Source organism: Callithrix jacchus, chromosome 6 (genome assembly GCF_049354715.1).
Source record: "Callithrix jacchus isolate 240 chromosome 6, calJac240_pri, whole genome shotgun sequence".
Taxonomy (NCBI): Eukaryota; Metazoa; Chordata; class Mammalia; order Primates; family Cebidae; genus Callithrix; species Callithrix jacchus.
The window spans coordinates 125649304-125662106 of NC_133507.1; positions in this window are offsets into that span (position 1 = coordinate 125649304).

Consider the following 12803-nt stretch of genomic DNA (forward strand, 5'->3'; position numbering starts at 1 on the left):
TTCTTTTAAACACTCAAATTCACTTGTAGTCAAGGAAATGCAAATTAAAGTAACAATGAGATGTCATTTTACAGCCACCAGATAGACAAATTAGTAAGAATGATCACACCCAGTGACGGTGAGCTGGTGGGGATGTGATAGAAAGGGTACTCATACATATAATGGCAGAAATATGGTGTCTTACAGCTGTTCAGAAAAGCAATTTAGCAATAATTATAAAAATTGAAAGAACATTTAGTATTCAATTCAGCAATTGCACTCTTGAAAATTTAGCTCAGAGAAATTAAAGAACCAACACATGAAGATATTTAAGTATGCGTGTGTGTGTGTCATCATTGTTCAAAGAGCGAAAAAAACTGGAAACAAAATAAATGTTCATTAATAAGTGAGCAGCCAAAATATTATGGAATATTTATACCATGGAGAATTAGGCAACCAATAAAAAGAATGAAGTAGAGTTATGCCAGTTAACTGGAGGGAGCCCACAAGGTTTAGTTAGTGAACAACTCAGGTTGTAATATAATATAATATAATATAATTGATTACTTTTATAAAACAATGCTGGTTATTATAAATCTGTGTTATATTAATACAAAGAATGATATGGAAGATCACACAGTAGATTTTTAAAAATTGATTACCTGGAAAAGAAACATAGAGGTGTGGAGTGGTGACCAACCATCCTTGTTTGCCTGGGACTGAAAAGTTTTCTAGAATGTGGGGGTTTTACAGCCAAAATTCAGATAGTCTCAAGCAAACAGTGATTGTTAGTCACCCTATGGGTGAGGGAGTATAGGATGGAGAGGGAAGGGAAAGTCAAGGCAAAAAAGGGGAAAGATATGACTAAAAATCATGTAATCATATATGCGTTCGTGTAAAATTATTTATCTTTGTCAATGTTGGTAAAAATAAGTTTTAAACATGTTCATTTTCACAAGTTTTTATAATACTTGAGGAAAGACTTAAGTCTCTCTCACAGACTCCTGTGATTTTGAAGAAGCTACTCTAGAAATACAAGGGCTAATGGCGTCTTCAATGAGCAAAAAAGTGTCATTTGTTTAGTCAATAATTGTTCATTAAACATCTATTCCACGTATTAATTTACCTATTAGTAACACAACACATAGAAGGCAGTCCATAAATGCATTGAATAAGTAAGCAAATGCATGACCATAATTATAATGCATATGATTAATATAATCACCACAATATATTGTAACATATATACAGCATGAGAACATATTGCAATAACAATGTTTAATAGAGGTAACAACAGAAACCCTGTAGAGGTAAACACAGAAAAGGTGCACTGACTTTGCCTAGTGAGATCTTGGAAATACAGCCGAAGAAAAATATGGGGAGTTTGAAAAAACAAGAGTTTACAGCTAGGAAAAAGGAAAGTGGAAAATCCAGAAAGCAGGAAAATCCCATACAAAGCCAAGAGTCACAGAAAAGCAAAGCGTATTTGGGAAAGAGTGTGGCATAAGGAAAAAGAGGAAGCTGGGAAAGGAGAGGTGAGAAGATGAGGCTGCACAAGGAGAGGCGAGATGCCTGCGCACCTGCCAAGCGGATGGAATTCATTTTGAAGGCACTAGGAAGACAGGAAGCCTCACATCAGAGAAGAGCCACAATTGGATTTCGTTTTTAGGAAGATAACACAAGCACCAAGATGGCAAATTGACTTTATGTCAAATGCCAGTTCCAGCTGATCAGTCATGAGAGCTGAAGGACAATGTTAAGAAAGACTGGGTGGTCACCCACGTCTGGCTTAGCAGTTGAAGTGCCGTGACCGATTAGCAATGTCTACTATGGACAAGGGAGAAGGGGAATGGTGACAAGGTTGCTGTGTGTTTCCCAAGACCACAACTACTACTAGCAATGTGGAGGAGGGCCCACGTGGAAGAGATCATTGTCAGGGAGAGTGGTGATTTACTAATCCATACAAGAGGTGATGGACATCTGGAGAGGTACAGTGGAGGAGCCAGACTCACAAGAGATTTCAGAGGTGCAATCAGGAGGATCTGCTGAATGAATTGAGTCATGGATGAGATCCAGGCACTAAGGGCGTCTCTGGCAAGCGAGCAAATTTCAGATGAGGATTGCTTTATGGTATTGGAACCAAACCCACTTGGCCCCATATACACCTCAGAGAGGATAAGATGACTCGGCAGTTCTGGGAACTGCCAGGGCGCATTCAACAATTCTTGCCACCAAATCACTTTCTGTGGCCTGAGCTGCTTAGCCCAGCAGTTCTTGTGATTTATTCTCCAGAGCAGCTCCCGGAAGTTGAAAAGTCCTCCTAGAGCCAAAAACAGGAAGCATCCCCCACTCACCTGGCCCAGGGTCCAGGAAGGAATATGTGTGCTCTGACACACCCATGGTGCAAGTTCCCATCATGTCAGCAGTGTTTACCGTCTCCAGGCACTTCCTGTGACATAGGACCACCACTCAATCTCTTCACCAGGAGAGGAAATGACTAATGCCAGGAAGTCATCCCTACTCCCTCTCCCCTCAATCAAAAATGGAGAGGCTGTTGGACTTTCACTAAAAATATCAACACCGTCTAAAAATAAGGTTCATCAACTCTGCCCTTGCCCCAGATATCCTGACCCAAGCTCCTTTTACATCACCACTGGCCCCTGTCAGCAGAGCCTCTCAGAGCCACCTCCTAGCTGTCCTCTTAGCTTAAAGTTCATTTTGAAATCAATCCCCACCAGCCTTCCCACCAATGAGATCACAAATAATAGCTGGCCATGATTGTATCAAACAAATGTTTTCCCAGGGGGTGAAAGGTCTTCCAAAACTTTTCCGCAAGCACACGCACCCAAGTGGGTGTATTTCCTGTCTGGTTGGCTTCCTCCAGGCTCATTACGATTTCAGTGTCATTTTTCCAGAACAGGAAAGAGTGCAGGAGTGTGGCCTTTAGCAGTCTCGGGTGGACATGCAGCAGCTGACCTTTGGAGAGTCTAAATGAAGCCATTTGTTAGGTGGATTCAGTAGTGGCACTGTTCCTACTGCTGGTTCCTGGGGCACACAGCCTGCTGCAGAGCTTTCTATTCTGTCTTGAGCTAAGAGACCCCAGCTGAAAATTGGTACTTGCTTTGGTGGTGGTGGTCTTGGTTGGGCTTGACTGATCTAGAGGAGAGTTGGGGAGAAATATCCAGTCTTTAGTCTGAAGGAGAAGGATGGGAGAAATAAGAAATAATTCTAGATTCAGCTCTTAAATCTTGTATTACTGGAGGTTTCTCTAATGACTGAACTGACTTGTTAGTTTTGCTCCCCAAACAAGGAGGCAAGAAAGTCTCAAATAAAAACCCTCACTCCAAGAGAAAGTAGCCCAGAATAGTGGATAAAGGCTTTGAAGTTAGAGTCTCGGGGGTTAAATTCTGTTGCTGTTACATACAGCTGTGTGACGTTGAGCATGTTACTTAGGCTTTGTAAAGACTCACGTCTATTTCTCAGATGAAGACTGGGGTTTGTTATGAGGATCAATTAAAATAAGAAATGAACAATGCTTGGTATACTCTCAGTGCTCAATAGATATACCTATTTGTTTTCTTTATTGAGTGCCTTACCTTGTGCTTGGCATTCTTCTAGTGCTGGAGATTCTACAGAAAGCAGAACAGACAAGGCCCAACCCAGAGTAGGACACAGAGGGAGCCATTCGTGGATGCTGAGTGACTGGTTGGTGGAAATGGCACTTAAGCTCAGGAACTAAACTCAGAGGACTGAGTGGGGCAAGAGGGTCTTTCGTTGTTAGTCCTCACTCCAACATCCAAAGAGCTTTGGAGGAAGGAGAAGGAAACTGACATATAGAAACATCTAGGATGTGTGCACATGTGAGGCCACTCTGGTAGGATGGTGTCTTCTCAGAGCTCCCCATTAGCTTAAGCATGAAATCAGGAAAAGCCCGAGAAAAGGGTTCAAGGATGGGGGGACACACAGTGGTCACTACATGTCTAGCCTTCCAGCAACTTTGTAGGCAATGGGACTCCAGCTATCTCCAAAGCACACCAAAAGCAGAGGGGGCTTGGCCATTGTGTCTCCAAGGTGACCATGAGGAGGGAATTATGAATATCAGGAAGCAGCTTAGGAGATCAGAAGTAGGCACAGAATGATGATAGTGACACAAGTTTATGAGGAAAGAAATACACTATAAGTTTGTGGGTTCAAAGGGAGCCTTTGAACTGAATCCATTAGTAACTGTGGGGGCCTTACTTGGGCAGAAGTTAGTTTCATTCTACTGTGTGTCTCAAACAGCATGGTGGGCAAAACATTTTGCTCTGAGGGCCCTCATAGTCCTTCCCTCTCCTCCACTCTGGTGCCAAGATAAGGATCAGATGCTGTGATGTAGGGTAGTACCTTCTCTCTTCTCTCTCTCTCTGTCACACACACACTTTCTCAAGCTCTTTTTTTCTCCAAATTAAATGTTTTCTTAGTCATTTGTATACCACATTGCAGCTTGTATATTGTTGAATGTTTATTTCTCATTCTGAGCAGCCATGATATGTCCAATTTGAATTTGTACTTAGGGAAGCCCAGGCAGAAGCCACAGGAGACATATGGAATGAAGCAGGATTTATGACAGAGGACAACAATGGGTGGGGGGTTGGTTTGCAAGACACTACTCTCTTACTCAGTTGGTATGGCTCCAAAAGGCCTGGAAAGGTGCCAGGAATGAGCAAAGACCCGCCACAACAGAACAAACAAACAAACAACAATAAAACCCTACCATACACAATGAGAAAACAAAGAAGACAGAAAAAGAAACATACCCCATCGGGTTGTGTGAAGCTGTAACAGTTCTGTCTATGAGATACTTTCAGGGTGACCAGGGCACACTGGTTGCTCTTGTCTTGCCACCCCAAGGCAAGTCAGCACCTTCTAGAGCCAAGGAAAACTCACTGAAAGCTGAGGGGGAGAGCAGGGAGACAAGAGTGAGTGGCTACCATATGATTTATAGTGTCAGCTCCATGAGAACAAGGATCTTTGTCTTTCCTGTTCAGTGAAAACCACACGTGCTGGGGACATAGTAGCCTCTCAATAATTATTCATTGAATGAATTTCATCAGTTGCTAACATTACCCTGCCATTCCTTCAACACCGTAAGTTTTGGATCTACTTTATGGGGTAGGAATGTGTCATTTTTCTATCAACAAACACAGGGTTTCGTTTCAAATGTAGGTTATTATTCTAAACTCTTACTGTTATTAGTTAATGCCTTTTTCTAACATTTGAGGGAAACAAATCCAGGTCACATATATCAGATTCTGTTTCACAGATTCTAGTAAGTCTCAACACTAGTACATATTATTATTACTTAATTTTAGAACGGACCAATAGTATTTACAAAGTGATATAGGATGTTACAGTGAAGGTTTCAGCCTTTTGCCTTGAAGCCAATTACACATACTCCGAGATTTTTTTCTTGTTTCGGAGGGTCACGACACAGGATATCCCCTAGGGGGCAGTGTGTGCATATGTTTCAGCCACGCAAGGAACGCATTTATGGCCGCCGAGGTAATTGCAAAGGCTGCAGGAGATCTGGGGGTCTAAGACACAAATGCACTGTATGAAGTTGTTCTTTAGGCAGAGCAGAGTGAAGGCGACCTGAAAGAACTGCTCAGTAGAGAAAAACCTAGTGACAAAGCAGAATATTGGGGGATGTTAATTTTCAAGGCTCCAGCCGCTTAATTGCGGAAGGTTCAACACAGGAATAATTTGACATGCTCCTGAACATTTGCTAAGGGGTTTCTAATATTTTTATTTATTACCTTTTATATTTCATGTTTCTGACATCCATGCAGAATTGAGTTTCATTTTCTTGTCTATTCTAGGTGGCAGTTCAAATTCAATTAAAGTTAACCAGTTTTGAGTAATAATAGTTGATACTGTATTATTGAGTGCCTATAAGGTTCTGAGTGTTTTACCTACATAACTTTAGTTAATGTTTCCACATCACCATGAGGCAAGGACTGTTATTATTTTCACCTTATAGGTGGGAAAACTGTGGGATAGTTTACACAACTAGCCCAAGCTTAATAGTCTGAGTCCAGGACACATTCTCTTAAATATTTTACTATTTCACCTCCCAAAGAAGTGTCTTTCTAACATTTCAATTTAATTTAATTTTACTTTTGAGACAGGGTCTTGCTGTGTCACCTAGGCTGGAGTGAAGTGGTGTAATCTTGGCTCACTGCAGCCTGGACCTTCTGGGCTCGAGTGATTCTCCTACCTCATCTTCCCAAGTATTAACAGCTGGGACTATAGGCATGTGCCGCCATGTCCAGCTAACTTGTTGTAGAGATGAGGTCCTGCTATATTGCCCAGGCTGGCCTCGAATTCCTGGTCTCAAGCAATCCTCCTACCTCAGTTTCCAAAAGTGCTGGGATAACAGGCGTGAGCCATGGTGCCCAGTCCCTCTCTAATTTTAATAAGTATACATATGACTTTGGGACTTTGTTAAAATGCAGATTCTGATTCAGTAGATCTGGGTGGGGCCTGAGAGACTGCATTTCTAACAAGCTGCAGATGATGCCAGTGCAGTTGGCCCGTGGACCACATTTAGAGTAGCAAGAACCTAAAAAGGAGTGTGTATTGAGGGTAGAGGGATGTGAGGATATAAAGATGGGCATGGCATAATCCCTCCACTCAAGCAGATTATACCTACTGGAGAAGGTTAAGGCAACTACACAGTGGTGGATATTATGAATGAATGTTTATGTCCAGGGACACAGAGGAAAAGCACAGAGCAACTCAATAGGTACTAAGTGAGGGTCTTACTTCTAGGATAGGACAATCCACTTTGGGAGACACAAGGAGGATGAACAAGGTACAGTTCTTGCCTGTGAGCCATTTGCAAACTGGTGGCCAATGGGCACGCAGATAACCCTAGTACCGGTGTAGGCTTTACAAAAGAGGCTGCCCAGGACGATTAGGGCAACAGGAAGGAGGGGCAAAACGAGGGAGGTAAGGATTTCAATCGTGACTGGCATTAGCTCAAGGAACAGAGCGCTCTCAGCTGGCTGCAGACCTAGAGAAAGGCCTCATGAAAGAGATGGGATTTGAGATAAACCATGAAAAACAGATGGGATTTTGACAGTGCATAAGGAAGCTTATTTCAGGGAGGAAGAACCAGTTGAATCCAAAGTTCTTGAATACAGCCGTACAAAGCAAATTTGGGGCTAAGTGCATATCTTATTTTCCTATCTAGACACTGTATGGAAGTTGTGTTGAAAGCCATGCTTTAGAGCAATGGTTTTCAATCCATATTGAAAAAAATCACTTCAGGAGTAAAAAAAGATTTTGATGCTGGGGCCTCATCCCCAGAGATTCTGAGTTCATGAATCTGGGTCAGAGGTGAGAATCCACGTTTTTAAACCTCCTCATTTTTAATAAGATAATATGCATGTGCAGCCAGATTTGAGAACCGTTACTCTAAGCAATTATTCTCAAATTGTGCTGCCTGGGTCAGCAGCCTCAGCATCCCCTGGGAACTTCTGGAAATGCAAATTCTCAGGTCCCACCCTGGACCTACCAAATCTAAAACTCTAGGGGCGGGGCCAAGAATCTCTGTTTTAACGAGCCCTCCAGCGATTCTAATGGAAGCTCAGGCTTGAGCACGAATGTTCTAGAGGCCTGCTCCTCTAAGTGTAGCCCACTGTATTCCATGTGGAATCCCAGGCACCCCCGCAGGGCTGTTGGGTCAGAACTGCAGTTTAACAAGATCCCAGGTGATGGGTGTATGCATTAAAGTTTGGGAAGCCTGGTGATTTTCAGGTGAGAAATCGAAACTTTTTAAAGGTAATAATGGGGAGCAGCTGAAGGTTATAAAGTGGTGGCATAACTGATGAGAGCCCCAGGAAGAACAACCAGATAACTGAATGTAAGATGGATTGAATATAACAGACTCTGCACAACATGCCTTAAACTTTGATCCTGCAGGACGATCCTAGAAAGAAGTTCCAGAGAAAATCCCCTTGCCACTTACACTTCCTGGACCTTCTTCTATTTTTCCTTCTTCTTGGTTCCAGGAGAGCGGTGCACTGGGGCTACTTGCCTTGCTGCTCGGAGCTCCTTCGACGGTGGAATCCTGCCAGCCATTGATTCAACTGTGGGAGTTATCGCAGCAGTGCAACTGCACTCAGGCCTCAGCTCCAGCTTGTATAATATTTCTGATAATAAGAGAGCCTAAATGAAGCATCCTTTAAAAGGCCTTCACTGTTAATTTGGCACAGGGAAAAAAGCCAGCACATTATGCTAGGTTTTCCAGTCATTCTGCCTGTGCTATATAGACTCTTTGAATAGATGTCCATAATGAGATTACTCAAAATGGAATTCATTACCTGACTTTGGATTTATTGCTTTTTAACTAGAAATACAAGGCTACACATACTCTGTTCCCAGCGTTGGTTGTGTGACTGCCCTGCTTCTCCATTCCAGAATGGCTACGGGAAACCAAGGCGAAGAACATCCTCAGGGAGCCTGGGGGCCGTGGACAACAGTAAGAATGGAGCAAACAGTGTGCTTCATTAGGACGGGAGCATTAGAACCCCAGGCCTCTGCTGCCAAGTTCTGCTTCCACAGTCTCACCATGGGGATCACAAGCCAGTCACCTCCTCACTAGCATAATTGGAAAGACTCTAAGGGGCCCCGAAGTGCTGAAGTGCTGTAAATTAGCAGCGTTCAATTCTGATGAACATTAAAGGGAGTGTGCAGTTAATTCCTCTGCACATGCTGATCGCAAAGTCTTTCCACTGGGGGCTTTTGGCTTGGAGCATTACGGGGCCATTTGTTCTGCCTGGCTTCTCCGCCAGGGCAAGGACCTCAAGGTGAGTTAATAGGCTTGGATTCTCAGCACTTTATTTTAATCTGTATTTACCATTGTCATATATATTTTAACAAACCTCTGGTGCGTGGCACGCCATTGAGCACTGCACAAAATAGATAAGAGAGACGGGGCCCTGGTTTCATTGGCAGAGGGAGTTGACTCCATCCAAGTGGATAGCTGAGAAATTCTGCCCTGTACACCAGTTTATGGCACTGCCTGGTTGCCACTGGGTCTACTGTCTTCCTAGACCTTTGCAGCTTTGTGCTGGGGTCATCTCCACTGGACTGGCTGGAGGAAAGTGAGGTTGTGTCTATAATATTACCTCTTACAGTCTCGGTCACCATTGCCCATTCCGTTTTCTCTGTCCTCTCATTCTTTCTTCCTCAAACACTCTCTGGCATGCAATGTAAAAGTATTGCTGATGGTGGCTTTCCATAAGATAATAATCTTAAACAGATGATACTTACATGGATAATAGGATAGAGTAAAACAGGATGGGTAAATTGATAATTGCGGATTAGAAAGAAATATAATCGGCAAACTAAACAAAAGCTGAATTTAGGGGGTAATGAGCATGATGTGTTAGAATTGTTAAGAGTGAGATATTTTCATATATAAATCTACCCTGAGGTAAAACCAAAGCAGCTTCTTTACGTGTTGTGGAAGTATGTATGAAATGGCACATACTATTTGTTTAAAGATCTCATATTTTAAAAGCAAAAAGAAACCATCATTAGAGATATTTTTCTTCATTGCTTTAGGAACTAACAGGGAGCAAAATGTCATCATGGGTTATATTGGCCTGGACAATTGCAGGACAAGCCACTAGCCTGAATTCTCATTATTATTTTAATTTGTATATAAACCTTGTCAGATATCTTAGACATATTTTCAAAAATGCAAACTAATAGCCATCATCATCTGACGTTCCTGAGACAAATGTGACAATAGTAATATGTTGTTAAAGGCCACACTTGCACTATCAAAATAATGAGATTGTGGCCCCAGCTGCGTGCTAATTTCAGCTATTTTTTAGTGAACAGGGCTCAACACTTGGGTAACACTACAGACAGACCTGATATCAGCTATTTATACAGCTACAGAAAGTCGTATTTTCCCCTTTTTGGTGAGTGCAAAGTGGTACAACTTTCTTTGTGCTCCATAAGCTTCCAGTCTTACACAGGCTGCGCCTCTAACACCAGCCTTCAGGAATTACTGAAGTGCTGGGAACTAGCCCACATGGTACATTTGCCCTGGCTTGAAGGCATCAGGTAAATCTTTCTTAATGCACTGAATGCCCATGAATATGGATTCTTTGGATGCCCAGATAGGTGTATGTTAGGACATGGCAGTTCTTCTGTTAGGTTGGTGCAAAAGTAATTACTTTTTTTTTTTTAATTAATTAATTTTGTTTTAGAAAGGCTGTTCTGTCTTCTTCCTCCTCCTAAGCTTGAGGCTCCTTGGAGATCAGATGGTTACACTTATGAGAATCTCTAGTGAATTTCATTACTGTCCTGCTGAAGCCTCAAAATATAGGACAATGAGTTCCCCACTTGCTATTGCCAGGGCCAGGGGCAACTAGAATGATTAATATGATGTTTCCAAATGGCACATTTATTTTGTGGAATTTTTGAACAGAGGACCTAAAATTGCTGACTTCTGTTGTTTGTTGGTGTGGTTGTTCCTTCTTTGTAATGTATCATGGAACAGAACTAAGACTCTTATCTGAAATAATTATTAATGCAGTCACGCATTGCTTAACAACAGGAAGGCATTCTGAGAAATGCATCATGAGGTGACTTCATTGTTCTTTGAACATCATAGATTGTACTTACCCAAACATAGATGGTGTAGACTACTATACACCTGAGCAATATGGTATAGCCTATTGCTTCTAGGATACAAATTATACAGCATGTTATTTTACTGAATATTGTAGGCAAGTATAACACATGGTAAGTATTTGTGTATCTAAACATGGAAAAGTACAGTAAAAATATGGATTGTAATCTTATGGGACCACCATCCTACATGCGACCCATCACTGACCGAAATGTCATTATGCAGTGAATGACTGTAGTGAGTATTCATTATTGGAAAATGCCTAAGTTGCAGAAACTGGCTGAAGGTTTCAGGGAAAAAGATTGAAAAAATGTAACAAACACCTAAAAGAGAAAATATCTTCTATACTAACATATCTTAAAAGTTTATGGAAACTTTTGCCATGCCATTTGACTATAGTTGCTAAAATGTTCACTTCTTTTCTTTTTTATTATGTAAGTAATAAGTCCTTTATCACTATAAAAACATCAAACTCATATAAATTTGTAAAGCAAAATTTGAAATTGTCCATTTCCTTGCCCTTTCTCCATCTCCATCCTTTCTAAACTCTCATATCCATCCCAGGAAATTACATGCTTCCTTCCAGTTCTCATCCTATGATTTTATAATATTCATGTACATATGTACATGTCTTTTAAAAATGTAAATGGATTATACCATGCATATTGTTTTGCAACTCACTCTGACCATTAAATATAACCTGAAAGTTTTTTCCCCATCAGCAGATATAGCACTTTTCCATTCTTTTTCATAGATGCCATTTGCATATTCTTCTATTGATTATTATTATGATTTTTAAATATTTTTCCTATTTTACACGGAAATAGGAAACAAATCAGAACATTCTAGAGCTCATGTGCAAGCATGTCTTCAGGATGTATTTTCTTTTTTTTTTTGAGATGGAGTCTTGCTTTGTCACCCAGGCTGGAGTGTAGTGGCATGATCTCTGCTCAGTGCAACTTCCACCTCCCGGGTTCAAGTAATTTTCCTGCCTCAGCCTCCCAAGTAGTTGGGACTACAGGTATGCCCCATCACGCCCAGCTAATTTTTGTATTTTTAGTACAGACAGGGTTTTGCCATGTTGGCCAGGTTGGTTTCGAGCTCCTGACCTCAGATGATCCACCCGCCTCAGCCTCCCAAACTGCTGGGATTACAGGCATGAGTCACCATGCCCAGCCTTAGGCTGCATTTCTTTTTTTTTTTTTTAATTTTTTATTGTATTTTAGGTTTTGGGGTACATGAGCAGAGCATGCAAGACAGTTGCGTAGGAACACACATGGCAGTGTGCTTTTCTTTCCTTCTCCCCTTCACCCACATTTGGCATTTCTCCCCAGGCTATCCCTCCCCACCTCCCCCTCCCACTGGCCCTCCCCTTTTCCCCCCAATAGACCCCAGTGTTTAGTACTCCCCTTTCTGTGTCCATGTGTTCTCATTTTTCATCACCCGCCTATGAATGAGAATATGCAGTGTTTCATTTTCTGTTCTTGTGTCAGTTTGCTGAGGATGACGTTCTCCAGATTCATCCATGTCCCTACAAACGACACAAACTCATCATTTCTGATTGCTGCATAATATTCCATGGTGTATTTGTGCCACATTTTTCCAATCCAGTCTATTTTCAATGGGCATTTTGGTTGATTCCAGGTCTTTGCTATTGTAAACAGTGCTGCAATGAACATTCGTGTACATGTGTCCTTGTAGTAGAACAATTTATAGTCTTTTGGATATATACCCAGTAATGGGATTGCTGGGTCAAATGGAATTTCTATTTCTAAGGCCTTGAGGAATCGCCACACTGTCTTCCACAATGGTTGAACTAATTTACACTCCCACCAACAGTGTAAAAGTGTTCCTTTTTCTCCACATCCTCTCCAGCATCTGTTGTCTCCAGATTTTTTAATGATCGCCATTCTAACTGGTGTGAGATGGTATCTCAGTGTGGTTTTGATTTGCATCTCTCTGATGACCAGTGACGATGAGCATTTTTTCATATGATTGTTGGCCTCATATATGTCTGCATTTCTAAGGTAGAATTCCTTTCACAATTCTAGTAGCTATAGTCACTCCCCTTCCAAAAGGGCTACCCAGTGGTAGTACAGTGATATTGCTGTATCAGCAGTGGTTTTGCAGT